Here is a 16,721-nt window from a genome sequence, read left to right as displayed (position 1 = left end):
CTCCAAGACGCGCGTCCACGGTGTAGGTGCTTACATTTAGTTCCCACCATCCAGACGGGCTGCGCAGTTGCCTCCTTTCAGGCAGTAAAACACGGACCTTACTGTCCATAATCCTTGCGATCGTCCGAGGGCACTCGGGGGCCAGAACTGTGCAGGAGGAATCCAGCTGCTGAGAGAGACGTAGTTATTAAGATAGCTTTGTGCACTGCACGATGTTGCTGCTGCCGAATGACCGCTGTGTCGATCGCTGGCGCTTATCTGCTCCAAGACGCGCGTCCACGGTGTAGGTGCTTACATTTAGTTCCCACCATCCAGACGGGCTGCGCAGTTGCCTCTTTTCAGGCAGTACAAACACGGACCTCTTTGTGCATAATCCTTGGGATCGTCCGAGGGCACGCGGTGGCCAGAACTCCGCAGGAGGAATCCAGCTACTGAGAGAGACGTAGTTATTAGGTTAGCTTAGTGCACTGCACGATGCCGCTGCTGCCGAATGACCGCTGTGTCGATTGCTGGCGCCTATCTGCTCCAAGACGCGTGTCCACGGAGTAGGTGCTTACGTTAAGTTCCCACCATTCAGACGGGCTGCGCAGTTGCCTCTTTTCAGGCAGTAAAACACGGGCCTTACTGTCCATAATCCTTGCGATCGTCCGAGGGCACTCGGTGGCCAGAACTCCGCAGGAGGAATCCAGCTACTGAGAGAGACGTAGTTATTAGGTTAGCTTAGTGCACTGCACGATGCCGCTGCTGCCGAATGACCGCTGTGTCGATCGCTGGCGCTTATCTGCTCCAAGACGCGTGTCCACGGTGTGGGTGCTTACGTTTATTTCCCACCACTGAGACGGGCTGCGCAGTTGCTACTTTTCAGGCAGTACAAACACGGACCTTATTGTTCATAATTCTTGCGATCATCCGAGGGCACGCGGCGGCCAGAACTCCGCAGGAGTAATCCAGCTGCTGAGAGAGACGTAGTTATTAGGTTAGCTTTGTGCACTGCACGATGCCGCTGCTGCCGAATGACCGCGGTGTCGATCGCTGGCGCTTATCTGCTCCAAGACGCGTGTCCACGGTGTAGGTGCTTATGTTTAGTTTCCACCATACAGACGGGCTGCGCAGTTGCCTCTTTTCATGCAGTACAAACACGGACCTTATTGTCCGTAATCCTTGCGATCGTCCGAAGGCACGCGGTGGCCAGAACTCCGTAGGAGGAATCCAGCTACTGAGAGAGACGTAGTTATTAGGTTAGCTTAGTGCACTGCACGATGCCGCTGCTGCCGAATGACCACTGTGTCGATCGCTGGCGCTTATCTGCTCCAAGACGGGTCTCCACGGAGTAGGTGCTTACGTTAAGTTGCCACCATCCAGACGGGCTGCGCAGTTGCCTCTTTTCGGGCAGTAAAACACGGGCCTTACGGTCCATAATCCTTGCGATCGTCCGAGGGCAGTCGCTGGCCAGAACTTAGCAGGAGGAATCCAGCTGCTGAGAGAGACGTAGTTAATAAGTTAGCTTTGTGCACTGCACGATGCCGCTGCTGCCGAATGACCGCTGTGTCGATCGCTGGCGCTTATCTGCTCCAAGACGCGTGTCCACGGTGTAGGTGCTTACGTTTAGTTCCCACCATCCAGACAGGCTGCGCAGTTGCCTCTTTTCAGGCAGTACAAACACGGACCTTATTGTCTATAATCCTTGCGATCGTCCGAGGGCACGCGGGGGCCAGAACTCCGCAGGAGTAATCCAGCTGCTGAGAGAGACGTAGTTATTAGGTTAGCTTTGTGCACTGCACGATGCCGCTGCTGCCGAATGACCGCGGTGTCGATTTCTGGCGCTTATCTGCTCCAAGACGCCTGTCCACAGTGTAGGTGCTTACGTTTTGTTCCCACCATCCAGACAGGCTGCGCAGTTGCCTCTTTTCAGGCAGTACAAACACGGACCTTATTGTCTATAATCCTTGCGATCGTCCGAGGGCACGCGGGGGCCAGAACTCCGCAGGAGGAATCCAGCTGCTGAGAGAGACGTAGTTATTAAGTTAGCTTTGTGCACTGCACGATGCCGCTGCTGCCGAATGACCGTTGTGTCGATCGCTGGCGCTTATCTGCTCCAAGACGCGTGTCCACGGTATAGGTGCTTACGTTTAGTTCCCACCATCCGGACGGGCTGCGCAGTTGCCTCTTTTCAGGCAGTAAAACACGGACCTTACTGTCCATAATCCTTGCGATCGTCCGAGGGCACTCGGGGGCCAGAACTGTGCAGGAGGAATCCAGCTGCTGAGAGAGACGTAGTTATTAAGATAGCTTTGTGCACTGCACGATGTTGCTGCTGCCGAATGACCGCTGTGTCGATCGCTGGCGCTTATCTGCTCCAAGACGCGCGTCCACGGTGTAGGTGCTTACATTTAGTTCCCACCATCCAGACGGGCTGCGCAGTTGCCTCTTTTCAGGCAGTACAAACACGGACCTCTTTGTGCATAATCCTTGGGATCGTCCGAGGGCACGCGGTGGCCAGAACTCCGCAGGAGGAATCCAGCTACTGAGAGAGACGTAGTTATTAGGTTAGCTTAGTGCACTGCACGATGCCGCTGCTGCCGAATGACCGCTGTGTCGATTGCTGGCGCCTATCTGCTCCAAGACGCGTGTCCACGGAGTAGGTGCTTACGTTAAGTTCCCACCATTCAGACGGGCTGCGCAGTTGCCTCTTTTCAGGCAGTAAAACACGGGCCTTACTGTCCATAATCCTTGCGATCGTCCGTGGGCACTCGGTGGCCAGAACTCCGCAGGAGGAATCCAGCTACTGAGAGAGACGTAGTTATTAGGTTAGCTTAGTGCACTGCACGATGCCGCTGCTGCCGAATGACCGCTGTGTCGATCGCTGGCGCTTATCTGCTCCAAGACGCGTGTCCACGGTGTGGGTGCTTACGTTTATTTCCCACCACTGAGACGGGCTGCGCAGTTGCTACTTTTCAGGCAGTACAAACACGGACCTTATTGTTCATAATTCTTGCGATCATCCGAGGGCACGCGGCGGCCAGAACTCCGCAGGAGTAATCCAGCTGCTGAGAGAGACGTAGTTATTAGGTTAGCTTTGTGCACTGCACGATGCTGCTGCTGCCGAATGACCGCGGTGTCGATCGCTGGCGCTTATCTGCTCCAAGACGCGTGTCCACGGTGTAGGTGCTTACGTTTAGTTTCCACCATACAGACGGGCTGCGCAGTTGCCTCTTTTCATGCAGTACAAACACGGACCTTATTGTCCGTAATCCTTGCGATCGTCCGAAGGCACGCGGTGGCCAGAACTCCGTAGGAGGAATCCAGCTACTGAGAGAGACGTAGTTATTAGGTTAGCTTAGTGCACTGCACGATGCCGCTGCTGCCGAATGACCACTGTGTCGATCGCTGGCGCTTATCTGCTCCAAGACGGGTCTCCACGGAGTAGGTGCTTACGTTAAGTTGCCACCATCCAGACGGGCTGCGCAGTTGCCTCTTTTCAGGCAGTAAAACACGGGCCTTACGGTCCATAATCCTTGCGATCGTCCGAGGGCAGTCGCTGGCCAGAACTTAGCAGGAGGAATCCAGCTGCTGAGAGAGACGTAGTTAATAAGTTAGCTTTGTGCACTGCACGATGCCGCTGCTGCCGAATGACCGCTGTGTCGATCGCTGGCGCTTATCTGCTCCAAGACGCGTGTCCACGGTGTAGGTGCTTACGTTTAGTTCCCACCATCCAGACAGGCTGCGCAGTTGCCTCTTTTCAGGCAGTACAAACACGGACCTTATTGTCTATAATCCTTGCGATCGTCCGAGGGCACGCGGGGGCCAGAACTCCGCAGGAGTAATCCAGCTGCTGAGAGAGACGTAGTTATTAGGTTAGCTTTGTGCACTGCACGATGCCGCTGCTGCCGAATGACCGCGGTGTCGATTTCTGGCGCTTATCTGCTCCAAGACGCCTGTCCACAGTGTAGGTGTTTACGTTTTGTTCCCACCATCCAGACAGGCTGCGCAGTTGCCTCTTTTCAGGCTGTACAAACACGGACCTTATTGTCCGTAATCCTTGCGATCGTCCGAGGGCACGCGGCGGCCGGAACTCCGCAGGAGTAATCCAGCTGCTGAGAGAGACGTAGTTATTAGGTTAGCTTTGTGCACTGCACGATGCCGCTGCTGCCGAATGACCGCGGTGTCGATTTCTGGCGCTTATCTGCTCCAAGACGCCTGTCCACAGTGTAGGTGCTTACGTTTTGTTCCCACCATCCAGACAGGCTGCGCAGTTGCCTCTTTTCAGGCAGTACAAACACGGACCTTATTGTCCGTAATCCTTGCGATCGTCCGAGGGCACGCGGCGGCCAGAACTCCGCAGGAGTAATCCAGCTGCTGAGAGAGACGTAGTTATTAGGTTAGCTTTGTGCACTGCACGATGCCGCTGCTGCCGAATGACCGCGGTGTCGATTTCTGGCGCTTATCTGCTCCAAGACGCCTGTCCACAGTGTAGGTGCTTACGTTTTGTTCCCACCATCCAGACAGGCTGCGCAGTTGCCTCTTTTCAGGCAGTACAAACACGGACCTTATTGTCTATAATCCTTGCGATCGTCCGAGGGCACGCGGGGGCCAGAACTCCGCAGGAGGAATCCAGCTGCTGAGAGAGACGTAGTTATTAAGTTAGCTTTGTGCACTGCACGATGCCGCTGCTGCCGAATGACCGTTGTGTCGATCGCTGGCGCTTATCTGCTCCAAGACGCGTGTCCACGGTATAGGTGCTTACGTTTAGTTCCCACCATCCGGACGGGCTGCGCAGTTGCCTCTTTTCAGGCAGTAAAACACGGACCTTACTGTCCATAATCCTTGCGATCGTCCGAGGGCACTCGGGGGCCAGAACTGTGCAGGAGGAATCCAGCTGCTGAGAGAGACGTAGTTATTAAGATAGCTTTGTGCACTGCACGATGTTGCTGCTGCCGAATGACCGCTGTGTCGATCACTGGCGCTTATCTGCTCCAAGACGCGCGTCCACGGTGTAGGTGCTTACATTTAGTTCCCACCATCCAGACGGGCTGCGCAGTTGCCTCCTTTCAGGCAGTAAAACACGGACCTTACTGTCCATAATCCTTGCGATCGTCCGAGGGCACTCGGGGGCCAGAACTGTGCAGGAGGAATCCAGCTGCTGAGAGAGACGTAGTTATTAAGATAGCTTTGTGCACTGCACGATGTTGCTGCTGCCGAATGACCGCTGTGTCGATCGCTGGCGCTTATCTGCTCCAAGACGCGCGTCCACGGTGTAGGTGCTTACATTTAGTTCCCACCATCCAGACGGGCTGCGCAGTTGCCTCTTTTCAGGCAGTACAAACACGGACCTCTTTGTGCATAATCCTTGGGATCGTCCGAGGGCACGCGGTGGCCAGAACTCCGCAGGAGGAATCCAGCTACTGAGAGAGACGTAGTTATTAGGTTAGCTTAGTGCACTGCACGATGCCGCTGCTGCCGAATGACCGCTGTGTCGATTGCTGGCGCCTATCTGCTCCAAGACGCGTGTCCACGGAGTAGGTGCTTACGTTAAGTTCCCACCATTCAGACGGGCTGCGCAGTTGCCTCTTTTCAGGCAGTAAAACACGGGCCTTACTGTCCATAATCCTTGCGATCGTCCGAGGGCACTCGGTGGCCAGAACTCCGCAGGAGGAATCCAGCTACTGAGAGAGACGTAGTTATTAGGTTAGCTTAGTGCACTGCACGATGCCGCTGCTGCCGAATGACCGCTGTGTCGATCGCTGGCGCTTATCTGCTCCAAGACGCGTGTCCACGGTGTGGGTGCTTACGTTTATTTCCCACCACTGAGACGGGCTGCGCAGTTGCTACTTTTCAGGCAGTACAAACACGGACCTTATTGTTCATAATTCTTGCGATCATCCGAGGGCACGCGGCGGCCAGAACTCCGCAGGAGTAATCCAGCTGCTGAGAGAGACGTAGTTATTAGGTTAGCTTTGTGCACTGCACGATGCCGCTGCTGCCGAATGACCGCGGTGTCGACCGCTGGCGCTTATCTGCTCCAAGACGCGTGTCCACGGTGTAGGTGCTTACGTTTAGTTTCCACCATACAGACGGGCTGCGCAGTTGCCTCTTTTCATGCAGTACAAACACGGACCTTATTGTCCGTAATCCTTGCGATCGTCCGAAGGCACGCGGTGGCCAGAACTCCGTAGGAGGAATCCAGCTACTGAGAGAGACGTAGTTATTAGGTTAGCTTAGTGCACTGCACGATGCCGCTGCTGCCGAATGACCACTGTGTCGATCGCTGGCGCTTATCTGCTCCAAGACGGGTCTCCACGGAGTAGGTGCTTACGTTAAGTTGCCACCATCCAGACGGGCTGCGCAGTTGCCTCTTTTCAGGCAGTAAAACACGGGCCTTACGGTCCATAATCCTTGCGATCGTCCGAGGGCAGTCGCTGGCCAGAACTTAGCAGGAGGAATCCAGCTGCTGAGAGAGACGTAGTTAATAAGTTAGCTTTGTGCACTGCACGATGCCGCTGCTGCCGAATGACCGCTGTGTCGATCGCTGGCGCTTATCTGCTCCAAGACGCGTGTCCACGGTGTAGGTGCTTACGTTTAGTTCCCACCATCCAGACAGGCTGCGCAGTTGCCTCTTTTCAGGCAGTACAAACACGGACCTTATTGTCTATAATCCTTGCGATCGTCCGAGGGCACGCGGGGGCCAGAACTCCGCAGGAGTAATCCAGCTGCTGAGAGAGACGTAGTTATTAGGTTAGCTTTGTGCACTGCACGATGCCGCTGCTGCCGAATGACCGCGGTGTCGATTTCTGGCGCTTATCTGCTCCAAGACGCCTGTCCACAGTGTAGGTGCTTACGTTTTGTTCCCACCATCCAGACAGGCTGCGCAGTTGCCTCTTTTCAGGCAGTACAAACACGGACCTTATTGTCTATAATCCTTGCGATCGTCCGAGGGCACGCGGGGGCCAGAACTCCGCAGGAGGAATCCAGCTGCTGAGAGAGACGTAGTTATTAAGTTAGCTTTGTGCACTGCACGATGCCGCTGCTGCCGAATGACCGTTGTGTCGATCGCTGGCGCTTATCTGCTCCAAGACGCGTGTCCACGGTATAGGTGCTTACGTTTAGTTCCCACCATCCGGACGGGCTGCGCAGTTGCCTCTTTTCAGGCAGTAAAACACGGACCTTACTGTCCATAATCCTTGCGATCGTCCGAGGGCACTCGGGGGCCAGAACTGTGCAGGAGGAATCCAGCTGCTGAGAGAGACGTAGTTATTAAGATAGCTTTGTGCACTGCACGATGTTGCTGCTGCCGAATGACCGCTGTGTCGATCGCTGGCGCTTATCTGCTCCAAGACGCGCGTCCACGGTGTAGGTGCTTACATTTAGTTCCCACCATCCAGACGGGCTGCGCAGTTGCCTCCTTTCAGGCAGTAAAACACGGACCTTACTGTCCATAATCCTTGCGATCGTCCGAGGGCACTCGGGGGCCAGAACTGTGCAGGAGGAATCCAGCTGCTGAGAGAGACGTAGTTATTAAGATAGCTTTGTGCACTGCACGATGTTGCTGCTGCCGAATGACCGCTGTGTCGATCGCTGGCGCTTATCTGCTCCAAGACGCGCGTCCACGGTGTAGGTGCTTACATTTAGTTCCCACCATCCAGACGGGCTGCGCAGTTGCCTCTTTTCAGGCAGTACAAACACGGACCTCTTTGTGCATAATCCTTGGGATCGTCCGAGGGCACGCGGTGGCCAGAACTCCGCAGGAGGAATCCAGCTACTGAGAGAGACGTAGTTATTAGGTTAGCTTAGTGCACTGCACGATGCCGCTGCTGCCGAATGACCGCTGTGTCGATTGCTGGCGCCTATCTGCTCCAAGACGCGTGTCCACGGAGTAGGTGCTTACGTTAAGTTCCCACCATTCAGACGGGCTGCGCAGTTGCCTCTTTTCAGGCAGTAAAACACGGGCCTTACTGTCCATAATCCTTGCGATCGTCCGAGGGCACTCGGTGGCCAGAACTCCGCAGGAGGAATCCAGCTACTGAGAGAGACGTAGTTATTAGGTTAGCTTAGTGCACTGCACGATGCCGCTGCTGCCGAATGACCGCTGTGTCGATCGCTGGCGCTTATCTGCTCCAAGACGCGTGTCCACGGTGTGGGTGCTTACGTTTATTTCCCACCACTGAGACGGGCTGCGCAGTTGCTACTTTTCAGGCAGTACAAACACGGACCTTATTGTTCATAATTCTTGCGATCATCCGAGGGCACGCGGCGGCCAGAACTCCGCAGGAGTAATCCAGCTGCTGAGAGAGACGTAGTTATTAGGTTAGCTTTGTGCACTGCACGATGCTGCTGCTGCCGAATGACCGCGGTGTCGATCGCTGGCGCTTATCTGCTCCAAGACGCGTGTCCACGGTGTAGGTGCTTACGTTTAGTTTCCACCATACAGACGGGCTGCGCAGTTGCCTCTTTTCATGCAGTACAAACACGGACCTTATTGTCCGTAATCCTTGCGATCGTCCGAAGGCACGCGGTGGCCAGAACTCCGTAGGAGGAATCCAGCTACTGAGAGAGACGTAGTTATTAGGTTAGCTTAGTGCACTGCACGATGCCGCTGCTGCCGAATGACCACTGTGTCGATCGCTGGCGCTTATCTGCTCCAAGACGGGTCTCCACGGAGTAGGTGCTTACGTTAAGTTGCCACCATCCAGACGGGCTGCGCAGTTGCCTCTTTTCAGGCAGTAAAACACGGGCCTTACGGTCCATAATCCTTGCGATCGTCCGAGGGCAGTCGCTGGCCAGAACTTAGCAGGAGGAATCCAGCTGCTGAGAGAGACGTAGTTAATAAGTTAGCTTTGTGCACTGCACGATGCCGCTGCTGCCGAATGACCGCTGTGTCGATCGCTGGCGCTTATCTGCTCCAAGACGCGTGTCCACGGTGTAGGTGCTTACGTTTAGTTCCCACCATCCAGACAGGCTGCGCAGTTGCCTCTTTTCAGGCAGTACAAACACGGACCTTATTGTCTATAATCCTTGCGATCGTCCGAGGGCACGCGGGGGCCAGAACTCCGCAGGAGTAATCCAGCTGCTGAGAGAGACGTAGTTATTAGGTTAGCTTTGTGCACTGCACGATGCCGCTGCTGCCGAATGACCGCGGTGTCGATTTCTGGCGCTTATCTGCTCCAAGACGCCTGTCCACAGTGTAGGTGTTTACGTTTTGTTCCCACCATCCAGACAGGCTGCGCAGTTGCCTCTTTTCAGGCTGTACAAACACGGACCTTATTGTCCGTAATCCTTGCGATCGTCCGAGGGCACGCGGCGGCCGGAACTCCGCAGGAGTAATCCAGCTGCTGAGAGAGACGTAGTTATTAGGTTAGCTTTGTGCACTGCACGATGCCGCTGCTGCCGAATGACCGCGGTGTCGATTTCTGGCGCTTATCTGCTCCAAGACGCCTGTCCACAGTGTAGGTGCTTACGTTTTGTTCCCACCATCCAGACAGGCTGCGCAGTTGCCTCTTTTCAGGCAGTACAAACACGGACCTTATTCTCTATAATCCTTGCGATCGTCCGAGGGCACGCGGGGGTCAGAACTCCGCAGGAGGAATCCAGCTGCTGAGAGAGACGTAGTTATTAAGTTAGCTTTGTGCACTGCACGCTGCCGCTGCTGCCGAATGACCGTTGTGTCGATCGCTGGCGCTTATCTGCTCCAAGACGCGTGTCCACTGTATAGGTGCTTACGTTTAGTTCCCACCATCCGGACGGGCTGCGCAGTTGCCTCTTTTCAGGCAGTAAAACACGGACCTTACTGTCCATAATCCTTGCGATCGTCCGAGGGCACTCGGGGGCCAGAAATCTGCAGGAGGAATCCAGCTGCTGAGAGAGACGTAGTTATTAAGATAGCTTTGTGCACTGCACGATGTTGCTGCTGCCGAATGACCGCTGTGTCGATCGCTGGCGCTTATCTGCTCCAAGACGCGCGTCCACGGTGTAGGTGCTTACGTTTAGTTCCCACCATCCAGACGGGCTGCGCAGTTGCCTCCTTTCAGGCAGTACAAACACGGACCTTACTGTCCATAATCCTTGCGATCGACCTTGGGCACTCGGTGGCCAGAACTCCGCAGGAGGAATCCAGCTGCTGAGAGAGACGTAGTTATTAAGTTAGCTTTGTGCACTGCACGATGCCGCTGCTGCCGAATGACCGCTGTGTCGATCGCTGGCGCTTATCTGTTCCAAGACGCGCGTGCACGTTGTAGGTGCTTACGTTTAGTTCCCACCATACAGACGGGCTGCGCAGTTGCCTCTTTTCAGGCAGTACAAACACGGACCTCTTTGTGCATAATCCTTGGGATCGTCCGAGGGCACGCGGTGGCCAGAACTCCGCAGGAGGAATCCAGCTACTGAGAGAGACGTAGTTATTAGGTTAGCTTAGTGCACTGCACGATGCCGCTGCTACCGAATGACCGCTGTGTCGATCGCTGGCGCCTATCTGCTCCAAGACGCGTGTCCACGGAGTAGGTGCTTACGTTAAATTCCCACCATCCAGACGGGCTGCGCAGTTGCCTCTTTTCAGGCAGTACAAACACGGACCTTACTGTCCATAATCCTCTCGATCGTCCGAGGGCACTCGTTGGCCAGAACTTAGCAGGAGGAATCCAGCTGCTGAGAGAGACGTAGTTAATAAGTTAGCTTTGTGCACTGCACGATGCCGCTGCTGCCGAATGACCGCTGTGTCGATCGCTGGCGCTTATCTGTTCCAAGACGCGTGTCCACGGTGTAGGTGCTTACGTTTAGTTCCCACCATCCAGACAGGCTGCGCAGTTGCCTCTTTTCAGGCAGTACAAACACGGACCTTATTGTCTATAATCCTTGCAATCATCCGAGGGCACGCGGGGGCCAGAACTCCGCAGGAGTAATCCAGCTGCTGAGAGAGACGTAGTTATTAGGTTAGCTTTGTGCACTGCACGATGCCGCTGCTGCCGAATGACCGCGGTGTCGATTTCTGGCGCTTATCTGCTCCAAGACGCGTGTCCACGGTGTAGGTGCTTACGTTTAGTTCCCACCATCCAGACAGGCTGCGCAGTTGCCTCTTTTCAGGCAGTACAAACACGGACCTTATTGTCTATAATCCTTGCGATCGTCCGAGGGCACGCGGGGGCCAGAACTCCGCAGGAGCAATCCAGCTGCTGAGAGAGACGTAGTTATTAGGTTAGCTTTGTGCACTGCACGATGCCGCTGCTGCCGAATGAACGCGGTGTCGATTTCTGGCGCTTATCAGCTCCAAGACGCCTGTCCACAGTGTAGGTGCTTACGTTTTGTTCCCACCATCCAGACAGGCTGCGCAGTTGCCTCTTTTCAGGCAGTACAAACACGGACCTTATTGTCTATAATCCTTGCGGTCATCCGAGGGCACGCGGGGACCAGAACTCCGCAGGAGTAATCCAGCTGCTGAGAGAGACGTAGTTATTAGGTTAGCTTTGTGCACTGCACGATGCCGCTGCTGCCGAATGAACGCGGTGTCGATTTCTGGCGCTTATCAGCTCCAAGACGCCTGTCCACAGTGTAGGTGCTTACGTTTAGTTCCCATCATCCAGACGGGCTGCGCAGTCGCCTCTTTTCAGGCAGTACATACACGGGCCTTATTGTCCATAATCCTTGCGATCGTCCGAGGGCACTCGGTGGCCAGATCTCTGCCGGAGGAATCTAGCTGCTGAGAGAGACGTAGTTATTAAGTTAGCTTTGCGCACTGCACGATGCCGCTGCTGCCGAATGACCGTTGTGTCGATCGCTGGCGCTTATCTGCTCCAAGACGCATGTCCACGGAGTCGGTGCTTACGTTAAGTTCCCACCATCCAGACGGGCTGCGCAGTTGTCTCTTTTCAGGCAGTAAAACACGGGCCTTACTGTCCATAATCCTTGCGATCGTCCGAGGGCACTCGGTGGCCAGAACTCCGCAGGAGGAATCCAGCTGCTGAGAGAGACGTAGTTATTAGGTTAGCTTAGTGCACTGCACGATTCCGCTGCTGCCGAATGACCGCTGTGTCGATCACTGGCGCTTATCTGCTCCAAGACGCGTGTCCACGGTGTAAGTGCTTCCGTTTAGTTCCCACCATTGAGACGGGCTGCGCAGTTGCCTCTTTTCAGGCAGTACAAACACGGACCTTATTGTCCATAATCCTTGCGATCGCCCGAGGGCACGCGGCGGCCAGAACTCCGCAGGAGTAATCCAGCTGCTGAGAGAGACGTAGTTATTAGGTTAGCTTTGTGCACTGCACGATGCCGCTGCTGCCGAATGAACGCGGTGTCGATTTCTGGCGCTTATCTGCTCCAAGACGCGTGTCCACGGTGTAGGTGCTTACGTTTAGTTCCCACCATACAGACGGGCTGCGCAGTTGCCTCTTTTCATAAAGTACAAACACGGACCTTATTGTTCGTAATCCTTGCGATCGTCCGAGGGCACGCGGTGGCCAGAACTCCGCAGGAGGAATCCAGGTACTGAGAGAGACGTAGTTATTAGGTTAGCTTAGTGCACTGCACGATGCCGCTGCTGCCGAATGACCGCTGTGTCGATCGCTGGCGCCTATCTGCTCCAAGACGCGTGTCCACGGAGTAGGTGCTTACGTTAAGTTCCCACCATCCAGACGGGCTGCGCAGTTGCCTCTTTTCAGGCAGTAAAACACGGGCCTTACTGTCCATAATCCTTGCGATCGTCCGAGGGCACTCGGTGGCCAGAACTCCGCAGGAGGAATCCAGCTACTGAGAGAGACGTAGTTATTAGGTTAGCTTAGTGCACTGCACGATGCCGCTGCTGCCGAATGACCGCTGTGTCGATCGCTGGCGCTTATCTGCTCCAAGACGCGTGTCCACGGTGTGGGTGCTTACGTTTATTTCCCACCATTGAGACGGGCTGCGCAGTTGCTACTTTTCAGGCAGTACAAACACGGACCTTATTGTTCATAATCCTTGCGATCATCCGAGGGCACGCGGGGGCCAGAACTCCGCAGGAGTAATCCAGCTGCTGAGAGAGACGTAGTTATTAGGTTAGCTTTGTGCACTGCACGATGCCGCTGCTGCCGAATGACCGCGGTGTCGATTTCTGGCGCTTATCTGCTCGAAGACGCCTGTCCACAGTGTAGGTGCTTACGTTTGGTTCCCACCATCCAGACAGGCTGCGCAGTTGCCTCTTTTTAGGCAGTACAAACACGGACCTTATTGTCTATAATCCTTGCGATCGTCCGAGGGCACGCGGCGGCCAGAACTCCGCAGGAGTAATCCAGCTGCTGAGAGAGACGTAGTTATTAGGTTAGCTTTGTGCACTGCACGATGCCGCTGCTGCCGAATGACCGCGGTGTCGATTTCTGGCGCTTATCTGCTCCAAGACGCCTGTCCACAGTGTAGGTGCTTACGTTTTGTTCCCACCATCCAGACAGGCTGCGCAGTTGCCTCTTTTCAGGCAGTACAAACACAGACCTTATTGTCCGTAATCCTTGCGATCGTCCGAGGGCACGCGGCGGCCAGAACTCCGCAGGAGTAATCCAGCTGCTGAGAGAGACGTAGTTATTAGGTTAGCTTTGTGCACTGCACGATGCCGCTGCTGCCGAATGAGCGCGGTGTCGATTTCTGGCGCTTATCTGCTCCAAGACGCCTGTCCACAGTGTAGGTGCTTACGTTTTGTTCCCACCATCCAGACAGGCTGCGCAGTTGCCTCTTTTCAGGCAGTACAAACATGGACCTTATTGTCTGTAATCCTTGCGATCGTCCGAGGGCACGCGGGGATCAGAACTCCGCAGGAGGAATCCAGCTGCTGAGAGAGCCGTAGTTATTAAGATAGCTTTGTGCACTGCACGATGCCGCTGCTGCCGAATGACCGCGGTGTCGATCGCTGGCGCTTATCTGCTCCAAGACGCGTGTCCACGGTGTAGGTGCTTACGTTTAGTTTCCACCATACAGACGGGCTGCGCAGTTGCCTCTTTTCATGCAGTACAAACACGGACCTTATTGTCCGTAATCCTTGCGATCGTCCGAGGGCACGCGGCGGCCAAACTCCGCAGGAGTAATCCAGCTGCTGAGAGAGACGTAGTTATTAAGATAGCTTTGTGCACTGCACGATGTTGCTGCTGCCGAATGACCGCTGTGTCGATCGCTGGCGCTTATCTGCTCCAAGACGCGCGTCCACGGTGTAGGTGCTTACGTTTAGTTCCCGCCATCCAGACGGGCTGCGCAGTTGCCTCCTTTCAGGCAGTACAAACACGGACCTTACTGTCCATAATCCTTGCGATCGACCTTGGGCACTCGGTGGCCAGAACTCCGCAGGAGGAATCCAGCTGCTGAGAGAGACGTAGTTATTAAGTTAGCTTTGTGCACTGCACGATGCCGCTGCTGCCGAATGACCGCTGTGTCGATCGCTGGCGCTTATCTGTTCCAAGACGCGCGTGCACGGTGTAGGTGCTTACGTTTATTTCCCACCATACAGACGGGCTGCGCAGTTGCCTCTTTTCAGGCAGTACAAACACGGACCTCTTTGTGCATAATCCTTGGGATCGTCCGAGGGCACGCGGTGGCCAGAACTCCGCAGGAGGAATCCAGCTACTGAGAGAGACGTAGTTATTAGGTTAGCTTAGTGCACTGCACGATGCCGCTGCTGCCGAATGACCGCTGTGTCGATCGCTGGCGCCTATCTGCTCCAAGACGCGTGTCCACGGAGTAGGTGCTTACGTTAAGTTCCCACCATCCAGACGGGCTGCGCAGTTGCCTCTTTTCAGGCAGTAAAACACGGGCCTTACTGTCCATAATCCTTGCGATCGTCCGAGGGCACTCGGTGGCCAGAACTCCGCAGGAGGAATCCAGCTACTGAGAGAGACGTAGTTATTAGGTTAGCTTAGTGCACTGCACGATGCCGCTGCTGCCGAATGACCGCTGTGTCGATCGCTGGCGCTTATCTGCTCCAAGACGCGTGTCCACGGTGTGGGTGCTTACGTTTATTTCCCACCATTGAGACGGGCTGCGCAGTTGCTACTTTTCAGGCAGTACAAACACGGACCTTATTGCTCATAATCCTTGCGATCATCCGAGGGCACGCGGGGGCCAGAACTCCGCAGGAGTAATCCAGCTGCTGAGAGAGACGTAGTTATTAGGTTAGCTTTGTGCACTGCACGATGCCGCTGCTGCCGAATGACCGCGGTGTCGATTTCTGGCGCTTATCTGCTCGAAGACGCCTGTCCACAGTGTAGGTGCTTACGTTTGGTTCCCACCATCCAGACAGGCTGCGCAGTTGCCTCTTTTTAGGCAGTACAAACACGGACCTTATTGTCTATAATCCTTGCGATCGTCCGAGGGCACGCGGCGGCCAGAACTCCGCAGGAGTAATCCAGCTGCTGAGAGAGACGTAGTTATTAGGTTAGCTTTGTGCACTGCACGATGCCGCTGCTGCCGAATGACCGCGGTGTCGATTTCTGGCGCTTATCTGCTCCAAGACGCCTGTCCACAGTGTAGGTGCTTACGTTTTGTTCCCACCATCCAGACAGGCTGCGCAGTTGCCTCTTTTCAGGCAGTACAAACACAGACCTTATTGTCCGTAATCCTTGCGATCGTCCGAGGGCACGCGGCGGCCAGAACTCCGCAGGAGTAATCCAGCTGCTGAGAGAGACGTAGTTATTAGGTTAGCTTTGTGCACTGCACGATGACGCTGCTGCCGAATGAGCGCGGTGTCGATTTCTGGCGCTTATCTGCTCCAAGACGCCTGTCCACAGTGTAGGTGCTTACGTTTTGTTCCCACCATCCAGACAGGCTGCGCAGTTGCCTCTTTTCAGGCAGTACAAACATGGACCTTATTGTCTGTAATCCTTGCGATCGTCCGAGGGCACGCGGGGATCAGAACTCCGCAGGAGGAATCCAGCTGCTGAGAGAGCCGTAGTTATTAAGATAGCTTTGTGCACTGCACGATGCCGCTGCTGCCGAATGACCGCGGTGTCGATCGCTGGCGCTTATCTGCTCCAAGACGCGTGTCCACGGTGTAGGTGCTTACGTTTAGTTTCCACCATACAGACGGGCTGCGCAGTTGCCTCTTTTCATGCAGTACAAACACGGACCTTATTGTCCGTAATCCTTGCGATCGTCCGAGGGCACGCGGCGGCCAAACTCCGCAGGAGTAATCCAGCTGCTGAGAGAGACGTAGTTATTAAGATAGCTTTGTGCACTGCACGATGTTGCTGCTGCCGAATGACCGCTGTGTCGATCGCTGGCGCTTATCTGCTCCAAGACGCGCGTCCACGGTGTAGGTGCTTACGTTTAGTTCCCGCCATCCAGACGGGCTGCGCAGTTGCCTCCTTTCAGGCAGTACAAACACGGACCTTACTGTCCATAATCCTTGCGATCGACCTTGGGCACTCGGTGGCCAGAACTCCGCAGGAGGAATCCAGCTGCTGAGAGAGACGTAGTTATTAAGTTAGCTTTGTGCACTGCACGATGCCGCTGCTGCCGAATGACCGCTGTATCGATCGCTGGCGCTTATCTGTTCCAAGACGCGCGTGCACGGTGTAGGTGCTTACGTTTATTTCCCACCATACAGACGGGCTGCGCAGTTGCCTCTTTTCAGGCAGTACAAACACGGACCTCTTTGTGCATAATCCTTGGGATCGTCCGAGGGCACGCGGTGGCCAGAACTCCGCAGGAGGAATCCAGCTACTGAGAGAGACGTAGTTATTAGGTTAGCTTAGTGCACTGCACGATGCCGCTGCTGCCGAATGACC

The sequence above is a fragment of the Amblyomma americanum genome, chromosome 3, assembly GCF_052857255.1.
Source record: "Amblyomma americanum isolate KBUSLIRL-KWMA chromosome 3, ASM5285725v1, whole genome shotgun sequence".
In the NCBI taxonomy this organism is placed as follows: Eukaryota; Metazoa; Arthropoda; class Arachnida; order Ixodida; family Ixodidae; genus Amblyomma; species Amblyomma americanum.
Note: the sequence above shows the minus strand (reverse complement) of the source record.